Source organism: Cyprinus carpio, chromosome A5 (assembly GCF_018340385.1).
Source record: "Cyprinus carpio isolate SPL01 chromosome A5, ASM1834038v1, whole genome shotgun sequence".
NCBI lineage: Eukaryota > Metazoa > Chordata > Actinopteri > Cypriniformes > Cyprinidae > Cyprinus > Cyprinus carpio.
This window is the reverse complement of record NC_056576.1, coordinates 3,830,925-3,846,970: the sequence shown is the minus strand read 5'-3', so window position 1 is coordinate 3,846,970 and position 16,046 is coordinate 3,830,925. Positions and strand designations below refer to the sequence as shown.

Here is a 16,046-nt window from a genome sequence, read left to right as displayed (position 1 = left end):
AGATTTATTATATTTTTACCAATATAATTAGGCTACTCTTTTTATTATAATTAATAAAAAAAATGTATAAATATAATGTTATTATAAAAATGGTCTAATATGAATATTAATCAATTGTTAGGCTACTTTTAACAATAGGGTTCCCTGTAAGCCTGTAGATTAGTTAAAAAAATAAATAAATAAAAAGTAGCCTGATAATAATAATAAAAATACTTAATCGCATGCTTGTTCCTTATTCCTGAATAATTCTCAATCCAGGCTGAATTCAAAAGTTGGCAGCCCTGTTTGAAGTTAGTTGAAGTTTTAGGTTTCCTGAACAACATTATTAAATTCACAGTATATGTTAATAAAAGTTAGGATCTTTTGCTCCAGCTGCTGGTTAGTCAAATAATAGAAATAAGAGAAACAAATTCCAAATTGAAGTTATGGTAGGATATAGCTAATGCCAGGTTAGAATAATTCAGAAATTAAAACATTAAGCATTCATTTAAAAACATAGATTTTATTATATTTGTATGTAAAATAACTTGATGGGACTAGAATGGGACTGCTAAAAAAAATAATTTTATTATATTTGTATGTAAAATAACTTGATGGGACTAGAATGGGACTGCTGGTGTATATAAACGGGTGGACTTTGGCGCCCTCTGGTGGTCATCGGGTGTAACGTCATCTGTTTCGTGGTTTGTCCCTCGCAGGCTCTGGTCGCGCGTCCGTGTTGAGTACAGAAACACGTGTGTTCCTCACATCATGGAGTTTAAAGGACTGCAGCTGCTTCAGACAGAGACTCGTGTTGTCCACACTGAGCGGAAAACGAGTGAAAATACGAAACATCAGATCTAAAGGTGACAATCCCTGCCTGCGAGGTGTGTTTATATCACAACAACACACGTGACACGTGACGCAGTACGTAACCAATCAATAACACAGCTCTTCATCATCACCATCATCATCATCATCTTCAAAACAAATAAACATGCATTATATAACATACATTATCATCGCAGCATCATATATCTACAGCACATGTTGTACTTCTGAGATTCAGATTCAAATTATGATTCAGAGTTTTCTTCTCTAGTTTTAAATACATGACCAATTTATTTATTAATTTATTTTATTGTATTTATTTGTTTAGTTGTTTGGCATTTTGTATTCTATTTAGTCTAGGCTTATTTATTTGCCTTTTTACATTTATTTTCTAAATAAAATACTAATGCATGTCCAAGTTTGTGTTTGTTTGACATTTTGACATTTGACAAACTCTGTTTATTCTATACTTAATTATCTGCCTTTTTATTTTCTAAATAAAGTACTACTGCATGTCCAATTTTTGTTTATTTTTATTGTCTAATTTATTTGTTTGTCATTTTGTGTTTATTTTAGACATTTATTTGCCTCTGCATAGTTACGACGCTCAGAGTTCAATGCAAAGGGAGATATTTAAAGCGCTACAAAAAAAAGGGACTATGATGAGCTTCTTTCTGGGTTTGATATCACTAACCCTAAAATTTACATGAACTCTAGCCATCCTACAGTAGGTGTAAAAACACCCATTCACTGCCATTATAACGCTTGGAAGAGCAAGGACACTTTTTAATGTAACTCCGATTGGACTCTTGTGAAAGAAGAAAGTGATACACACCCAGGATGTCTTGAAGGTGAGTAAATCATGGGCTAATTTTCATTTTTAGGTGAACACCTTTAAAATTAAAAATGGTTAAAATGTATTTTTAACTCGGTTCCTGAAAATTATAATCCCAGTGTAACTTTCTGAGCTGCTCCTTTTACGGAGGACAGCTTCCTCAATCTAATCGAGTTCAATGCCGCTACACTAGATTTTGCAATTACAAACAGCATTTCTAAAAAAAAAAAAAAAAAAAAAAAAAAAAAAAAAACAGCATTCTGAAACGTGCTGTCTCTTCACTGATATACTGGCTCTGATTCGGGCTCAAATCGATAAGGCAATAATAAAGGTAAAATATGTGAAAATAATGCATGAACATGTATAACACTGCACCCCTTAAACACAATCATGCCTTTGAAAAAAGCTGATCAACAAACAAAAAAAAGTCACTTATCACAGATCCACTGAGCTTTTATTTTCGTGATTGAGAGGAGTTATAAAAATATGAGTGATGATGTTATGTAGATCTTGTTAAGTTAATAAAATCTTGTTATTAATGCGAAATTGCTGAACGGGGTTTTGCTTTCGCTCATCCGATCACCTGCTTCATAACTTTACAATCTTTTCTCTGTTCTTACAAAATAAACGCTGTGTAGTAGTTATGCATGATGCAGTCGAAGTCTTTCAGACAAAATTGTAATTTATTTTAAGACAAAAATCATAAATGATAACAATTACAGAAATTAAATATTAAAGTTAAAGAAAAGTTCAAACTGAGTGTATTCTAATCTTAGTTTAATAATCCTCAGGCCTTTGGAGCACGTGACATGAGCAGAAGAAAAGAAGCAGCTGTCTTATTAGCCAGTTGGAATAAATTATATACTAATATGCTCTTACAACATCACGAGATCTTTATGTCTGATCGATGAACGGCAAACGATCTTATCTGTTGTGTCACTATCTTATTAACTCTCAAGCTCAAAGCTAGGTCAGGTCATGTTGACATGAGATCAGATAAAAGTACAGATGAGGCTGTGGTTTTACACCTTTTGAGCAGAAACAGCAGATCTTGGCCATTTTCAAATATCACTCTGCAAATGGCAAACACCAGCTCCTGGAAGAGAGCTCGCGGTACCACGAAAGACAAATTTAGCAAACATCCTTTGCATATAAAAATATTTTTGCAGAGAATGAGTTTCCAACATCCTATCCAGACATCGCTAAAGCATAACAAGATGTACTTTCTTATGTGTCAAATGAAGAAAAATATACTACGTCAATGGAATAAACGGGAATAAATGAATAATACTTGAATATATGTGTAACATAAGACATTAATGTGAATATAATGTAATGTGAAGTAACAATAAAATAAAGAATAACACGGTATGAATGAATATGAAAAATATAACAACATTGAAATTTGCATACACCGATGTGCAAAAGAAGCATTACGGCAAAGTGAAATATATATACATCTAAGAACTGAGCATGGTATAAAGTTTATTTGAGAGCACACGCGTTGAGCTGATGTTACTTCTAGAAATTTTGTATTTCTCTCCATTTCTTGTTACACTTATAAATTTCATGATAATAAAATAATAATCAAAAATTGCGTCTGATAAAGCACAGCTGTTGGTTATTGGATTGTTTTTATATTTTTAATTTAATTTTTATGTTTTTTATTTCAAGACATTATTGTGAATCTTTTAACAAATTTCATATATAACCAGATTTGGCCAAATCTTCCTACTTTTTATTAGTTTTCGCCACAATCCAGTATCTGTCATCTTTTATTCTTCTGAGTGCGTGTGTGTGTGTGTGTGTGTGTGTGTGTGTGTGTGTGTGTGTGTGTGTGTGTGTGTGGTAATACTATAGTAATCACATTTGATTCTTCTGCTTTGATGTCTAATCATCGGTATGAAATGCTCATGTTCTGTAGGTGGATCTTCTGAAGGTCACTGCTGTTCCTTTGATGAAGAAGTTTGGGATTGATGGAGAAGGTCTGGAGATAAAGGTTTGTCAGGAGTGTGTGTCAAACAAAAAACATTTTGAAACTATAAGTCTGTAAACTTGGCTCAGTGTCGTGGTGAATGCATGAAGTGATGCAGCGTTTACGTTGAACGCAATGCAAGTCGGTTTGGATGAAGGCATCTGCAGATGCATAGATGCGGTTGTGTTGATGATCTTGTTTGTAGGTGCTGAAGCGAGGCATGGCTCCTGCAGGAGGAGGTGAGGTGCTCTTCTCCTGTCCCGTCTGCCGCTCCATGAAACCCGTTCAGCTCACAGAACCGGGGAAAATCAAGAGGATCTGAGGAACAGCGTATCCTTCTATTGATGATAAAAACAGTTACCAGGAATTCTGTCAATTCTGTCAAAAAAGTTGACACAGTTCTACAATACTAGTTGAAATTTCCAATACAAAGGAAATTTCACAAATGTCTAAATTTCATCCTGCCACTAAGAGTTCTCCTAAATAGCAGGAAAACCTCTCAGGTAAGAGTTACCTCTTCAAACCTATTTACAAAACTGCTGAGAGCAACTTTTACTAAGGAATGGGTAGAAATCGAAAGCTAAGAGAAAGGGGCGGGGTTGAGCTCGTTGCTATTGATGATGTCATCAAGCTTACAAACTACGATTGGCCGATAAGGGAAGGGTCTCTGTCATTTAGTTATCAAATGCCGTATTCAAGTAAATACTGTAGTTTAAAATAAAAATATTGCCATTTTCAAAGAAAGAGTTTGTAATACAATTGTTGCCATATTCAAATAAAGTTTTTAAAGTAAAATTGTTGCCATATTCAAATAAAGTTTCTAAAGTAAAATTGTTGCCATATTCAAATAATGAGTTTAAAGTAAAATTGTTGCCATATTCAAATAATAAGTTTAAAGTAAAATTGTTGCCATATTCAAATAAAGAGTTTAAAGTAAAATTTGTTGCCATATTCAAAAAAAGATTTTAAAGTAAAATTGTTGCCATATTCAAATAAAGAGTTTAAAGTAAAATTGTTGCCATATTCAAATAAAGTTTTTAAAGTAAAATTGTTGCCATATTCAAATAAAGTTTTTAAAGTAAGATTGTTGCCATATTCAAATAAAGAGTTTAAAGTAAAATTGTTGCCATATTCAAATAAAGAGTTTAAAAGTAAAATTGTTGCCATATTCAAATAAAGATTTTTAAAGTAAAATTGTTGCCATATTCAAATAAAGATTTTAAAGTTAAATTGTTGCCATATTCAAATAAAGATTTTAAAGTAAAATTGTTGCCATATTCAAATAAAGATTTTAAAGTTAAATTGTTGCCATATTCAAATAAAGATTTTAAAGTAAAATTGTTGCCATATTCAAATAAAGAGTTTAAAGTAAAATTGTTGCCATATTCAAATAAAGAGTTTAAAGTAAAATTGTTGCCATATTCAAATAAAGATTTTAAAGTAAAATTGTTGCCATATTCAAATAAAGAGTTTAAAGTAAAATTGTTGCCATATTCAAATAAAGAGTATAAAGTAAAATTGTTGCCATATTCAAATAAAGAGTTTAAAAGTAAAATTGTTGCCATATTCAAATAAAGAGTATAAAGTAAAATTGTTGCCATATTCAAATAAAGATTTTAAAGTTAAATTGTTGCCATATTCAAATAAAGATTTTAAAGTAAAATTGTTGCCATATTCAAATAAAGAGTATAAAGTAAAATTGTTGCCATATTCAAATAAAGATTTTAAAGTAAAATTGTTGCCATATTCAAATAAAGATTTTAAAGTTAAATTGTTGCCATATTCAAATAAAGAGTTTTTAAAGTAAAATTGTTGCCATATTCAAATAAAGAGTTTAAAAGTAAAATTGTTGCCATATTCAAATAAAGAGTATAAAGTAAAATTGTTGCCATATTCAAATAAAGATTTTAACAGTAAAATTGTTGCCATATTCAAATAAAGATTTTAAAGTTAAAATTGTTGCCATATTCAAATAAGATTTTTAAAGTAAAATTGTTGCCATATTCAAATAAAGATTTTAAAGTAAAATTGTTGCCATATTCAAAAAAAGATTTTAAAGTAAAATTGTTGCCATATTCAAATGAGTTTAAAATAAAAATGTTGCCATTTTCAAAGAAAGAGTTTGTAATACAATTGTTGCCATATTCAAATAAAGAGTTTAAAGTAAAATTGTTGGCATATTCAAATAAAGTTTTTAAAGTAAAATTGTTGCCATATTCAAATAAAGAGTTTAAAATAGGCTAACTTTTCACAGATTTAGGAGCTGTTTTTTATGGAAGCCCATTAGGGCTGAAACGGTTAGTAGACATTATCAACAAAAAAAAATATTGTCAACAAATATTTTTGTCATTCAGTAGTCGTTTGATCTCATTTGACCTAATGTGAGGGCCAACAGATCCAACAGAAGACACACACATTTGGCGCTTGTAGAGCGTGGGAATGTTTTACGAAACTACAAACAAAAAAAAATGTTGTCATGTGTAAAGTCCTCGATACACTCACGTCAATGTAATTTTCCGTTCTTCGCTTAGGGACATCCATATGATTTACAAAAGGAGATGTTAGGCAGATTAATGCATCAGTCAGTTTTATTCATTGGCAGGCTTTAGCAGGCTTTGTCAAATACTTTAAGGGCAAAAATTTAGGATTCCTAAAATTAATTCTGATACATCTATTAGAGGTTTTTCTAAATCGGCAAGTTAGGCGCTACTATTTGCCTTAAGATGTTTTGTGATTTTTGATGAACACTTTTTTAAAGTTAAGAATTAACCAGTTAAATTAAAGCAGTGTTTTTTGTGCGCTGGTGTTTAGTGTTGATCCGTGCGTCAGGTTCTTGGTGCGAGTTTCTCCTCAGATGGCCAAAAGGATCGTGGACTCGGCCAGGAACATCCTGAACAAATTCATCCCGGATATTTACATCCACACCGACCACATGAAGGGAGCCAGCTCTGTCCACGCCGCAGGGTCAAGGAGATCCGCTGCTGGCGGAGGACTTGGGCAGAAACTGTGCTAAACTACTTCTGGAGGAGATCTATAAGATGAGCATCACCAAACACACACAGGTTTGTTTTAGGGGTCGACCGATATGTTTTGTTCAGGGCCAATACAGATTATCACAGACCTAGTAAACCGATAACCAATGTTACCAATATACATGTCAAAATTAAGAATAACAAGGGCTCTGACAAAAACTTTCTTTACATGCTTTTAAATTCTAATATCGACAAATAGGTTTTGAAAAAATGATACGATAACCATAAAAAGGCTTAATATTGGTGCCGATAATCGGTTGTCCTCTAGTTTGTATGACTTCATTAGTGAGGACATTGCATAGACTTCCTTTGATTTTCTGTCAGGTTAATGATATTTTCTATCCCCTACCCCTGTTCATTGTTTATGTGCATTATTCTGTCAGACTTTTTTCGTCTGTCAAACACTGAAGTAAACATTTAACAGAGTATTCGTGGGCTCTTAGATTTGGTTTGTTTATGGCTTCAGACCACTTTTATCATGCTTTTCTGGTGTTTTATTATGGAGGTTTGTGATTTTTTTTTTTTATTTTTTTTATTTTTTTTATTACATATTGATTCAAATTTCAGTATTCTCAGACCAATAAAATTCATTTTTTTTATGTTACAGTACATTACTGTTATCGGTTATATATTTCTTTTATTTAATATCTATAATTTAAGTAAGTATTTTGAATAATATTAATAATTGTAACAATATTATTATTATGATTGTAGACAGGTTTTTGATTACGGCAGTTTTGTTGTGATGTGTTTTTCACTTCAAGTCATCAAATCCTACAGATTAGGCTACTTCAGTCTTTCTTTTAGAGTCTGTGCCATAAAGATTTAATAAACAATATAACTACCGAATAATGTTTACAATTATTAGTCCCAACTATTTTAATAACATTTTTAAAAAATCTAAATATGGATCTATTAACATTAGTCAGTGCTCTAACATGAACAAACAATGAACAATTGTATTTTTTATTGATTAACATTGATAAAGATTAATAAATGCTGTAAAAATATATGTATGAATATATTAATAAAATATATATTAAATACTATATATATATATATATATATATATATATATATATATATATATATATATTAAAAAATAATAAGTGCTCATTGTTTTATGCGTCCTCATGCGTTTGCTGATGTTAACAATTCTTGTAAAAAAAATCAGATTTTATTGTAAAGTGTTACCAGATATTTTAGTTAATTTTAATTAAACTGAAGTTTGTAATTCCTGCATTATTAGTGACATCAGTTTGAATGGCAGATTGAGACATGACATCATTAATTCAACCAATGGGGTGATTTGGGGGCTGGGCTACTCATTTTGTATAACCAATGACAGATGAGGAGGTGTTTCAAACTTTTAAAAATGTTTACGGTCTGATCATTACTCTGAAAGGGTTTGTGTCCGCTCACATTTTCATTTGGATGGAAAGAGTCTAAATCAAAGCATTGTTTGGTTTGTTTACACTATCCTGGTGCAGAGGCATGCTGGGAAATAGATGCTTGTTTGTCACATCTCATTTTAAGAGAAGGTTTTTGGAGTAGGAGGTGTGTTTGTGATTGAGAACGGGCCGATTGAGCCGCTGGGCTGTAGCGATTAGATCCGCTCTGCTAAAGGGGATTACAGCCGTCTAACTGTAATCCACTATGAGTCTGTAACTCACTGTACTGACACCAGATAAACACTCAGCATACGCTCCCTTCATAGTGCACACACAGGGAAGACAAACACCCCGAGGCTCTCTCACTGTGAGGCATGTGAGTTGAGATAAAATGGGCTGATTCTGTGTTTTTCTTACTGAATTTTTGGCAGCAGGGGCGTCTTTTTAGGGCTGTTAATATTTGAAGACGCTGTGTGTGTGTGTGTGTGTGTGTGTGTGTGTGTGTGTGTGTGTTGAGGTTAATCAGTAGCTGGTGGTCTGTCTCTGTAGTAAACAGCTCCTGAATGCAGACTAGTTCTGTTTGTGCTGCAGTTGACTAAACTGGAAAACGTGAGTTTATACTCTCATTTTACAAATTCAAAAAAGTCAATTTTTAAATGAAAAGTGTTTAATTACTGTCTGCATGTTCAGCACGTTGTACCTCTGTGAATACATTTTTAAAACATTCAATATTGTGCTAGTATTAAGGAAAAATTATTTTAATATATTAACTTGTTTATTATGTCCCTGCTAGGATTGTTTTGCTTACTCCTTTGGTTTTGTACATGAAGTGCTTAAGTAGCAAGTAATCAGTATTTTTAATGCAAGCAAAATCTTTTTATATGTATATTATTACAATTTTATTTTTTATTATTATTTTACTATATTTTAATTTTTTGTTAATTTCTTTGATTTTGCACATGAGATGCATAACTAAGTAGCACGTTTTTAGTACATTTAGTTATTAATACAAGCAAGTCCTTTTTATTTTCATATTATTGTTTTCTATATATTTATTTATTTTGTATGTTTATTTCTGTGATTTTGCGCATGAAATGCATAACTAAGTAGCAAGTTATTAGTAGTACTATTATTTTATTTTTTATTAATTTTATTAGATTTTTTGATTAATTTTATTGTATTTATTTGTTTATTTCTTTGATTTTTGCATATGAAATACATAAATGAGCTGCAAGTTATTAATACTTCTAGGTATTCATAAAAGCAAGTTTTTTGTTTTTATATTATTTTATTATATAATTTATTTATTCATTTATATCTTATTAAGTTCTATATGTATCATATATGAATCTATATATATTATATATATCTATATATATATTATATATATATATATATAGTTATTGAGATAATATAGTATATAGATTCATATGACCTAGATATATATATCTACAGTGCTGTAATATATATCAAGCTCCTAATTATATATCTGAACACCAATACTTAGCCAAACTGGGCTTAACAGGAGCATCCAGCCAGTTGTTGTTCAACCAATGGCAGACGGGTGCAGTGTTTGAAACCTGTTTGAAAACATTCATTATTTTCGCAGTTTTTTGATGGTGCAGAAACAACACGCTGTGTCTTACTGCGGTGTTTTTGTCCAAAATGAAACCTGTTCTTGATATCATAACACAATAGCATAATTTTGCACATTTTATCTTCACTTGGTAAGATTCAGCGTTTCACTGCCTGCATGAGCTCTTCTGTCGTCACATGCTGCTGTTTCCAGCAGTCCATCATTGATCAGCCAGCACTCAGAGATGTTGTTTTTGTGTTGTTGAGAATGAGTCGGGTTATTTTCAGCAGTTGTCTGAGTGACGCATGCGCTTGTTTGTATTGAGCATGTTTTGGCAGAGCTGTACGGTCACTGACACGCTCCTGTCCTTGTGTGTGTCAGTGGGTACGAGAGTATCGACCGCTGCGAGCGTCCACGTGTTAATCACACCAAGAACTCTCATATTTCACTGCAAAATAAAAATCATTTTTTTGCATTGAAAAACAGTCTATTATTCACATTATTTTTCATGAAAATGAAACACATTTGACCGCAAAAGTCTCATTGCATTTTGTAATTTAATATTATTTATATATTATATATTTAGTTTTTTAATATCATGATAGTATTAATAGTATTTAGCCTTTAATTTATGAGCTTAAACATTTAGACCAGACAGTATGATATTTAGTATTAAAATACTTATCAATATTAAATGTTCATTGTGATACTTTGATAGTTTTTATTAATATTTTGAATGTTGTTATTTTTTATTTTTAGTTTTGTTTTAATTTTAATTTTAAATTTTGTGATTTTGTGTGGTTTTGTAATTTTGTTTTTTTTTATAATTTTTATTAATTATTAATGAATTCTATTAATTGTTATTATTTATTAATTTTGTTTAGTTTTATTTATTTTAGTACATCAATTTAAACAATTAATGAGAAATGTTATATTATTAAAAATATATTTTATTTGCTTATTTTATTTCAAGTAACAAAAATGTATTTTTTTATATTTAATTTCAGTTTTAATTCTAGTTGACTATAATAACCCTTTATAAAATGTAAAATATATCCATGTATGTATATGTGTGTGTGTGTGTGTGTGTATGTGTATGTGTGTGTGTATATATATATATATATATATAATATATATATTATATATATATATAATATATACTTTTATATATATATTACATTTTGAGGTAAAATGAGTTTAATTGTCATGAAAATAATGTCACAATGTATAAAATCTTAATGACCATAAATTAGGCTTAATTTTTTTTAAAGCAAAATATAATTTCTTGTTTCTTAGGGAATGTTTTTTCTTTGAAATGTTTAACTGCTGCATAAAAAAAAAAAAAAAAAAAAAAAATTAACATTACTTCAGTGTATTTTTAAACGATTTTTGCTTGTAATAATCCTAAACGTCTTTTGTTAATTTTTGTTTTTTGTTAATTTTATATCTTTTATCACTTGCTTCTTGTTCTGCTGCTGATGATTCATTAAATAAATATGTATTTTCCTGCTGAAACCCGATCTTCAGGCTCTCCGTGGCCTGATTCTGAGCACAGACGGTAGTTTCTGGAGATCTCATGTCTGGAAAACATGCGGCCGGTTGTTATGCAGCTTTGACAAAGACGTTCAGTGTGCGGCCGCATAATTACATTTGATGGTTTGTCAGATGGAGAATATGACAGCAGTATCACGTGGAGAGCGTTGAGGTCTGCTCTCTGAGAGGGTTTCAGAGTCTCACCTTCAGAGAGAAATGTTTGGGACTTTTCCAGCTGGAGTTATGGGAAAGTTTCAGAGCGTTTCACATCCATCATGATACAGAAAACTGAACGTTAGACCATCAGATCAAGCCGCTCCGCAGGACCTGAGTGTCTCATCTCGTTAGTTCTTGGTGAGGATCGACTTGTTTAAAATGTTTGTAGTTTTTCATTCTAAACGCAAGTGTGATGTTCCTAAACGTGTCACTGTCTCTTTAAATGAGGATGTAGAGTTATGTTTTTTAGTTAATTGCGTGTCCAGGTTCATGTTCTGAGTTTGTTCATGAATGCCGATGGGTCAGATCTTCCTGCTTCGTGCTATGAAAGACAAAGATATTGTGTTTTTTTTTTTCTTCTTTTTTTTAGTTTTCATCGTCTGCTATGTGGTTGTTGTAGAATCATATTAATGCCATAATGTATATGAATATGCTAATCATTCAGTACCGTGGAGGACTGTGTATAAAAGCGCCATGGTTATTATTTTATCATCATATTGATGAACTAAAAGGCCTGATATATTGTGTCACAGTTGTTTCTGCTAGATTTGTTTTGCTTATTTCTTTAACTTTCCACGTGAAATGCATAACGGAGTAGCAATTTATATAATTTTTTTAGCAGGCCAAACTATTTTTTCTTTATTTTATTTTATAAATCTATATTTGTTATGAATACTAGCAGTCATTTTTCCCCCTTTTTTTTTTTTTTTTTTGAACAGTTGATTTTCCAAATTAAATGCATAACATAGTAGCAATTTTTTTATATATATTGTAATTTTAAATTTATAGGCCAAACAATTTTTTTTAAATAAATATATATATTTTTAAGAATCCTGGCAGTCATTTTTTTTTTTCCTTTTTTTGTTTGTTTTCATTTTAGTATATCAAGTTTTTACATTTTTTAATTTTTATTTGTTTTTGTTATTGTAGTACATGAAAGTTTTGATTAATTTATATTTCAGTATTTTAGTACATAATATTTTCTATTAATTATTATTTCAGTTTTTATTTTAGTAAAGGTTTTTTACTTGTTATTTTAGTGCATCAAGGTTTTTATTAATATTATTTTGTTTTATTTATTTTAATGCATCAAGGTTTTTATTTATTTATTTTATTAAATTGTTATTTCAATGCATCAAGGTTTTTATTTATTTATTTTATTAAATTGTTATTTTACTCCATCAAGGTTTTTTTATTTATTTTTTATTTTAACTGTTATTTTAATGCATCAAGGTTTTTATTTATTTATTTATTTATTTTATTAAATTGTTATTTTAATGCATCAAGGTTTTTATTTATTTATTTTATTAAATTGTTATTTTAGTACATCAAGGTTTTTATTTTATTATTTTTTTTATTTTAACTGTTATTTTAATGCATCAAGGCTTTCCTTGGCAGCTATAGCTAAAATAAAATAATTTTCAGTTATTGTCTATTTAGTTTTAAGAGTTTTTTTTTTTTCATGGGTTTAGTTTCATTTAACTATAATAACCCTCCTGTGACCCTCGAGTGTGACGTTATTCTTTCTCTCTGTGTTTTCCAGGGCGGCTGTGTGGATTCAGCCAATCAGAGCTTGGCTCTCTTGTACATGACTTTAGGCCAACAGGATGTGTCTAAGACGCTGTTCGGACCCCTCTCACCCTACACCTAAGCGCTCGCAAACACTCGAGCAGAGGACATGAAGAAAAGCCAGTGAAGTGTTTTAGGGATCTAACTGCAGGTGTTCCAGTAAACGTTCAGAAATGGAAAACAAAATTTATTTCTGTGATGCGCAGCTGTATTTTCAGCATCATTACTCCAGTCTTCAGTGTCACATGATCTTCAGAAATCATTCTAATATGCTGATTTGCTGCACAAGAAACATTTCTGATTATTATCAGTGTTGAAAAATGTATGTATAAACTTGTATTAGTTCATCCAAGTGACAAACATAAACATCATTCATTTAGAAGTGATTTTTTCCATTACAGTAGAAATTATATAGCATTGATTAAGAAAATAAGTCTGTTGATTCTATAAGCCAGACATCCAGACGGTCTTTTCCTAGTGATAATATTCCATCTCTCCTGTGCATTACGTTTGTGTCCGGATCCAGCAGTTTTCTCTCCCTGTCATGAATTGTCCATTTTCAGTTATCATGGTACCGGTGCTGTGTGCCTGTCAAGTACAGTACTATGATAACTGAAGATTGACGGTGCCAACACATTTCACCTCCAGCGCATCAACTTCTGTGTCTCCAGCTTCATATATGTGCAGGAGATTAATGCTGAAAATTGCTATAAAATCTTCATAATTTTGCCTTTTGATCAGTGCGTTTTTAGTAGCATCGAGATACTATCATAGATTTTATGGATATTTTGAATGTTTTTATTTTTATATTTTCATATTATTTCAGTTGAAGTTTTAGTAATTAGTTTTTTGTGTGTCTTTATAGTTTTAGTCAACTAACTGAAATAAAATATTTTATTTAGAATGTTTTGTTGTGATGTTAGTTTTAAATGTAGTTAACTATATTAACTCCTTTTTTGGTATTTTTATTAGAATTTTACAATATATAATCCATTTTTTTTGCATGTTTTTATTAGAACTTTACATATTAACACTATTTTTGTATTCTTTTAGAATTGTGCTTTATATTAACCCTGTTTTTTGTAAAAAAAAAAACAAAAAAAAAAGATAAGAATTTTACTTTATATTAACCCTGTTTTTGTAGTTTTCCCCCTGTTTTGTAGTTTTTATAGACTTTTTTTTATAATTTTTTGTTTATATTTTACCCTGTTTTTGTGTATATTTATAGAATTTTACTTTATATTAACCCTGTTTTTGTGTATATTTATAGAATTTTACTTTATATTAGCCCTGTTTTTTGTTTTTTAGAATTTTATTTTATATCAACTGTTTTTTTTTTTCTTTTTTGGAATTTTACTTTATATTAACCTTGTTTTTTGTATTTATTTTTTACATTTTACATTGTATTAACCTGTTTTTATATTAAACCCTGTTTTTTGTAGAGAATGTTTTTATTAGAATTTTACATTACATTAACCCTGTTTTTCTGCATGTTTTTATTAGAATTTTGCTTTATATTAACCCTGTTTTTGTGTATATTTATAGAATTTTACTTTATATTAACCCTGTTTTTTAGAATTTTATTTTATATCAACTGTTTTTTTTTTCTTTTTTGGAATTTTACTTTATATTAACCTTGTTTTTTGTATTTATTTTTTAAATTTTACATTGTATTAACCCTGTTTTTCTGCATGTTTTTATTAGAAATTTACATTACATTAACCCTGTTTTTTGTAAATAAAAAAATAGAATTTTACTTTATATTGACCCTGTTTTTTGTATTTTTCTTTTCAGAATTTGACTTTATATTAACCCTGTTTTTTAGAATTTTATTTTAGATCAACTTTTTTTTTTTGGAATTTTACTTTATATTAACCCTGATTTTTGTATTTTTTAATGACTTTTACTCTGTTATCCCTGTTTTTTTTTTGTTTTTTTTTTTAGGATTTTACTTTATATTAACTGTTTTTCTGTATTTTCATTAGAATTTTATTAACATTATATTAACCCAGTTTGTAATGTGGTTTTTACACTAATGTTAAATCTGGGATTCATAAACATTTTTGCCAGCCAAACCCCATTGTCCTATAATATTTAACATTTCAATAATTTACCAACCTCAACAGTTCTATGATGTTGGTTAATTGCCACATGACATGCAAGTACACAAATACAATATTTTTGCTTTTTCAGTAAGTGTTTAATTGTTTCAAATAATTTTTTTTTATTTTATTTTTTTAAATATTTTTATATAGTTCATTATTTTTAATTATTTATTTGATATGATAATTTATTTACATTTTTATATTAAAATTATTAATTTTTATTTTATGTTTGTGATTTATTTATTAGCTTTAAAGCAACTCGCAAACCCCTTGTTTAGGAAACTCTCTGCAATGAAGTATCAGCGAGAACTCTACTACTGCCATGCTGTTTTAACATGTACCATGGTAATACCATGTTTTTTGGTCATATACTGTGGTAATGACTCTGTTAGCAGTGATTTGTTCTTGTTTTCCATGCAGAATCGAGTTCCTGAGACACATCCGAGACTTCTTTGAGATCATGTTCAAGGTCGAGCAACAGAAACCCGGAGAAGATGAACAGAAAGGAGGAGAGAAGGTCCTGATGACGTGTGTGGGAGCTGGATACAGCAACCTCAGCAAAACCATCAAATAAAGACTTGAGAATCTCAGCAGGACTGAAGATTTTGTGTTAAACTCAGTGTTTTATAGCGTTTTTGTATTTTACGGTGGAAATGATGACATTCCCGTGTTCTTTCATGAAGAAATTGCTTTTGTACCACGTTGAGAGGCATTTTTGTGCTTCACAGTGCTTTTTCAGATTGAGGTGGGAGTAATAAAGGCATGTGCCGTTTCTTTGCTGATCTCAGCCGTTTGATAATCTCGAGTCATTCTGCATTTCTGCACCTTTAACTCACGCTTCAGTCCGTCCCATAGAGGAGTAATGAGGCCCGCGCGTCTTATCCTTCTCCATTCAACAATCCCATTTAACAGCAATGACAGGCTTGCAGGATGCAATTGCATGCAAAATATGCAACTACCGTAAAGACTTGATGAAATCAGAGCAGGCATTGTATGGGTTTGAT

General features: G+C 30.2%; 1 pseudogene; it reads left to right on the top strand.

The window, feature by feature from the left end:
• Positions 1–731: 731 nt before the first annotated feature.
• Positions 732–15,829, top strand: LOC109070955 (annotated as a pseudogene).
• Positions 15,830–16,046: the final 217 nt, after the last annotated feature.